This window comes from Heterodontus francisci, chromosome 5 (assembly GCF_036365525.1).
Source record: "Heterodontus francisci isolate sHetFra1 chromosome 5, sHetFra1.hap1, whole genome shotgun sequence".
NCBI classification, from domain to species: domain Eukaryota; kingdom Metazoa; phylum Chordata; class Chondrichthyes; order Heterodontiformes; family Heterodontidae; genus Heterodontus; species Heterodontus francisci.
Genome location: NC_090375.1, coordinates 91337170 through 91343169, shown reverse-complemented (window position 1 = coordinate 91343169; position 6000 = coordinate 91337170).

Genomic DNA, 6000 nt, shown 5'->3' with positions numbered 1-6000 from the left:
AGATAGGAATGGGAAAGCCCTGGCAAGGTAATAGGTTGTGATGTTAAGACAGTACTTGTCAAACATGGCAATCAAGCTGTTAAGGTTCATTCCTCTCGATTACTTGGAATTAATTTCAAAATCCCGGACTCTGAGCAACTAATAGAAGGCACCTTATACCTCAAATGCTCATTTTTGTAATGAAGATTCTGAGGAACAAAATACACTAGATCAAGAGCTGGATAGTGGTAATGGGAATGATCATAACACACATGAGAGAGCTATCACATCCAAAGGCTAATTGCCCAGAATGGGTATTTGGGTGACTCGTATATGCTTGTAATGTGTAACTTTGTAAATAAAAGTGTGTAAAGATTGGCTCCAGTTCTATCCTTCACCAACTGGCCTTCTTGAATATAACAATGGGGACTTAAATATCCACCATGAAGAGCCATTGACCAAGCTGACTAAATCATGAACTATATAGCTCTTAAACTAGGCCTGCAGGAAGTGGTAACAGAACCAACATATAATGCTCACCAATTTATCTGGCACATACATTAGTCTAGTGGGAGTGCCTTTGTGAAGAAAAGGGTTGGATTGTGCTCAGATTGGTGGGTCAGTGGTACGTTAGACCTCTGCTCACCTATTGCACTGGATTTTATGCTCCGTTAGAAGGCAGGTTTTTTGGCGGGGGGAGGGCAGAGAATTGTGATGGAGTCGTCTGCCATGGAACCCAATGGTGTAATTCCAGTTTCTGATTTTCTTGGAGGCAGTGAACTCTGTGGAGGCACCTCTGCTGCGATGCGATGGGAGGACTGTTATGACCGAGGTGGGAGGCGTACACTGTTAATTCAGTCCCACTTCTCCACAGGTCACAACATATATTTAAATTTTCTCACTTACCGAAATATTCAATCAGATACTCTATTTTCCCCCAGAATAAAGCACACCAACCAGGTTTCTTTAATAAACAACAAAACTATCCATTTATTATAAACTAAATCTTAATCAATAATGAAGCAAACATACATACAAATTGAAATATTAAATCCTCTTATTTATCCTAGCCCTCATGCACATACACATACATAAACGACTGGTTAACCAGGAAAAGAATGGGATTTTTGTTTACAGCTGTATGGAAGGAAGTCCTTTGTTTTGGCGAGGTGTCCCAAAGGCGAATAGGCGGCTGCTACTAGGAATCTTCCTAGAACAGTTCTTTCCAGGCAATGTTGATGAACAATCTGGGTAGGTTTTCCAGAGATGCAGCTACAGAAGACTTCACATAGGTCTTACATCAGGTGTGCAGTAACAAAGGTTTCAATGTTCACACATTTGATGCAAAGTTCCTTCAAAGATGCAAGGTTTCTGCAAATATGCAGGATTTCTTCAAATACAGGAGGCAACAGGAAACACACTTGACACAGGATTTGCTTTTCAAGAGACAGATGGGCTGGCTGGGTCTTTTGTTCTCCTGGAAGGTTAATAAGCAAACTCCAACTGCCTGTTTTTAACTATTCAAAAATGAAACCAAAACCCTTTCAGAAACAAGCCTTGTGACAACCATAAATCTTGACTTGTCATTTCCTTGTAAATATTTCTTCAGGTCAAAATACAACCCCCTGCTGGGTTCTTTGCAAACAGGTGCCTTCCAGTAAAACTTGTTGGCATTCAGTTCAAACCTTCTGGTAACTGCTTTTAAGAAAAACACCCAGCATTCAGCTTCTTTGAGATTCCAGCATCCATGGAATCCTTTTCAGTTTTTAAAATATAGATTCGAAAGTTTTAACAAAACATGACAACCCTCATAACAGGACTCATATATTTTAGAATCGTGGACATTGTTTTATTTGGGAAAACTGAAAAGGATTGCATGGATGCTTTTTCACTGAGGTCACTGAAAGGACACTGAGGGGACTTGGTTTGTAAACAACTCTTACTGGAAGTAATCTGTCTTCAGATAAATATTCAGTAGGGGCTTTTTGACTTGGAGAAGATGTTTACAGATAAATTACAGGTCAAGATTTATATGGGTCAGGAGGCTTGACTCTTGACATTGGATTTGGTTTCACTTTAGACAGTCAGTTGTGGTTTGAACAGTGTTCTGAAAGGAGTTTAAAAAAAAACAACCAAGAGAGCTGTCACCCCGCTCAGCCTTTTCCACCTCTTTGAAAAGCTCTTTGAAGCAAGTGTAAGAAATAGAGAAATTGATTCTGCATTTCTGCTGAAAGGACTGCCAGAAACCCCTGTTGCCACGTTTCTTCTGGAAAACCTGCTGAACTGATCCTCAATGTCGCCAGAAAAGAACTACTCTTGGAAGATCCCAGAGACAGCTGACTATGCGTATTTGGGACACCAAACCAAAAAAGGGACAACTGACATCTTTCCATATCTTCTCTTTTTTTCAAGAATTAGCAAGTGTTTAGCCAAAGTATACTTTTTTGTCCTTTTTTGTAACAGAGCTCTAAAAAGAAAAATCTCTATTTTTCCAGTTAACCAGTGTGGGTGCATGTGTGTGTATGTGTGTGTGGCTAAGGTAAAAAGGAACTTTCATATTCCAACCTGTGTGGTAATGCTTTGCTTCAATACTGGTTATGTCTTGTTTTACAATAAAATGATAATTTTGTTGTTTATTAAAGAAACCTGGTTGATGTATCTTATTCTGGGATAAAGAGTAGAGTATATGATTGACCGTATCGGTAACTGGCTAAACATTGAAATATATGTTTTGACCTGTGGAGCAGTAGAACTAGAAAAGACAGTGCACTCTTCCCACCTCAGTCGTAACACAGTGCAGACAGTTTCTGTGCGTATGGTTGAGGTAATGAAGAAGTGGGAGGTGTTCACAAGACACATCCAAAACAAATTGGAGACATGATTGTCTGGGAGATTTCTGTGGCAGCAAGGTGTCAAGAAGGTGTTCTAAGGTCATTGGCAACTTCTGTGTGGCAGTTAATACTGTCAGCCTGAACACATTTCCATAGTGCTAAAATAAAAGCAAATTACTGCAGATGCTGGAAATCTGAGATAAAAACAGAGGGCTGAATTTTACCAGCCCCTCGATGCTGCGGGTCGCGGCGTGGGGGCCGGTAAAACTCTGCGGGTAGCGGCCCACTTTGACCCGCGACGTCAAGAAGGGCCCGCCGCATATTCCTGTCAGTGGGGGTACCTTGGTGCGGCCCCTGCTACCTGGTGGCGGGCCGTTCATATACATATGCAAATTACACTAAATGAGATGCAAATAAACTTACCTGCAGGTGGTAGCCGTCCACACCGATTTTATGGCCACCGTTCGGAGTTCCAAGGCGAGAACATGGTGGGGAGGGGACAGGAATAAAATTTTCAGGGCAGGAGGGGTGGGGGATCGGGGAAATCACTTTTTCTTGGAGAGGGTTGATGCAGACATTGTAGTTAAAGAGGAGGAGTGTGAAATATTACATATGATAAGGAAGTACCAGAGGGTTTGACATCCTTGAAAGTGGATAAATCACCAAGGCTGGATGGATTGCCTCTTAGGTTGTGAGAGGAAGCCAGGGAGGAAATAACAGATGCGCTGAGGATCATCTTCAAACCCTCACTAGATACAGACGAGGTACCAGGCGATTGGAGGTCTACGAACATTGTACCATTGTTTAAAAAGGGTGCAAGGGATAGGACAAATAATTATAGGCCGGTCAGTCTGACCTCGGTGGTGGGTAAATTATTAAAATCAATTCTGAGGGACAGGATAAACTGCCACTTAGAAAGGCGCGGATTAATCAGGGATAGTCAGCATGGATTTGTTAGGGGAAGGTCATGTCTTACTAACTTAATTGAGTTTTTTGAGGAATTAACAAGGAGCACTAATGAGGTTAGTGCAGTAGATGTGGTCTATATGAATTTTATAAGGCATTTGACAAGGTCCCGCAAGGCAGACTGGTCAGTAAAATAAAAGCCCATGGGATACAGGGGAATGTGGCAGATTGGATCCAAAATTGGCTCAGTGACAGGAAACAAAGGGTAGTAGTCGATGGTTGTTTTTGCGAATGGAAAGCTATTTTCAGTGATGTTCCACAGGGCTCAGTGCTGGGTCCCTTACTGTTTGTGGTATACAGTAATGATTTGGACTTAAATATGGGAGGCGTGATTGGGAAATTTGCTGATGACACAAAAATTGGCCGTGTAGTTGATAGTGAAGAGGATAGCCATAGACTCCAGAGTGATATCAATGGTTTGGTTCAGTGGGTGGAAAAGTGGCAAATGGAATTCAATCCAGAGAAGTATGAGGTAATACATTTGGGGAGGGCAAATAAAGTGAGGGAATGCACAATAGCAAAGAACAAAGAACGGTACAGCACAGGAACAGGCCATTCGGCCCTCCAAGCCTGCGCCGATCTTGATGCCTGCCTAAACTAACACCCTCTGCACTTCCGGGGCCCATATCCCTCTATTCCCTTCCTATTCAGATATTTGTCAAGATGTCTCTTAAACATCGCTATCGTATCTGCTTCCACCACCTCCCCTGGCAGCAAGTTCCAGGCACTCACCACCCTCTGTGTAAAAAACTTGCATCGCACATCCCCTCTAAACTTTGCCCCTCACACCTTAAACCTATGTCCCCTAGTAACTGACTCTTCCACCCTGGGAAAAAGCTTCTGACTATCCATTCTGTCCATGCCACTCATAGCTTTGTAAACCTCTATCATGTCGCCCCTCCACCTCCGTCATTCCAGTGAAAACAATCCGAGATTTTCCAACCTCTCCTCATAGCTAATGCCCTCCAGACCAGGCAACATCCTGGTAAACCTCCTCTGTACCCTCTCCAAAGCCTCCACGTCCTTCTGGTAGTGTGGCGACCAGAATTGCACGCAATATTCTAAGTGTGGCCTAACTAAGGTTCTGTACAGCTGCAACATGACTTGCCAATTTTTATACTCTATGCCCTGACCGATGAAGGCAAGCATGCCGTATGCCTTCTTGACTACCTTATCCACCTGCATTGCCACTTTCAGTGACCTGTGGACCTGTACACCCAGATCTCTCTGCCTGTCAATACTCCGAAGGGTTCTGCCATTTACTGTATACCTCCCACCTGCATTAGACCTTCCAAAATGCATTACCTCACATTTGTCCGGATTAAACTCCATCTGCCATTTCTCCGCCCAAGTCTCCAACCAATCTATATCCTGCTGTATCCTCTGACAATCCTCATCACTATCCGTAACTCCACCAACCTTTGTGTCGTCCGCAAACGTACTAATCAGCTACATTTTCCTCCAAATCATTTATATATATTACAAACAGCAAAGGCCCCAGCACTGATCCCTGCGGAACACCACTAGTCACATCCCTCCATTCAGGAAAACACCCTCCACTGATACCCTCTGTCTTCTATGACTGAGCCAGTTCTGTATCCATCTTGCCAGCTCACCTCTGATCCCATGTGACTTCACCTTTTGTACGAGTCTGCCATGCGGGACCTTGTCAAAGGCTTTACTAAAGTCCATATAGATAACATCCACTGCCCTTCCTTCATCAATCATCTTCGTCACTTCCTCAAAAAACTCAATCAAATTAGTAAGACACGACCTCCCCTTCACAAAACCATGCTGTCTCTCGCTAATAAGTTCGTTTGTTTCCAAATGGGAGTAAATCCTGTCCCGAATAATCCTCTCTAATAGTTTCCCTACCACTGACGTAAGGCTCACCGGCCTATAATTTCCAGGATTATCCTTGCCACCCTTCTTAAACAAAGGCACAACAAAGGCTATTCTACAGTCCTCTGGGACCTCACCTGTAGCCAATGAGGATGCAAAGATTTCTGTCAAGGCCCCAGCAATTTCTTCCCTTGCCTCCCTCAGTATTCTAGGGTAGATCCTATCAAGCCCTGGGGACTTATCTACCTATAACGGGAGGATATTGAAAGTAGTAGAGAAAGTGAAAGACCTTGGAGTGCATGTCCACAGGTCCCGGAAGGTGGAAGGACAAGTAGATAAAGTGGTGAAAAAGGTATAAGGAATGCCTTTTATTGGCCGAGGT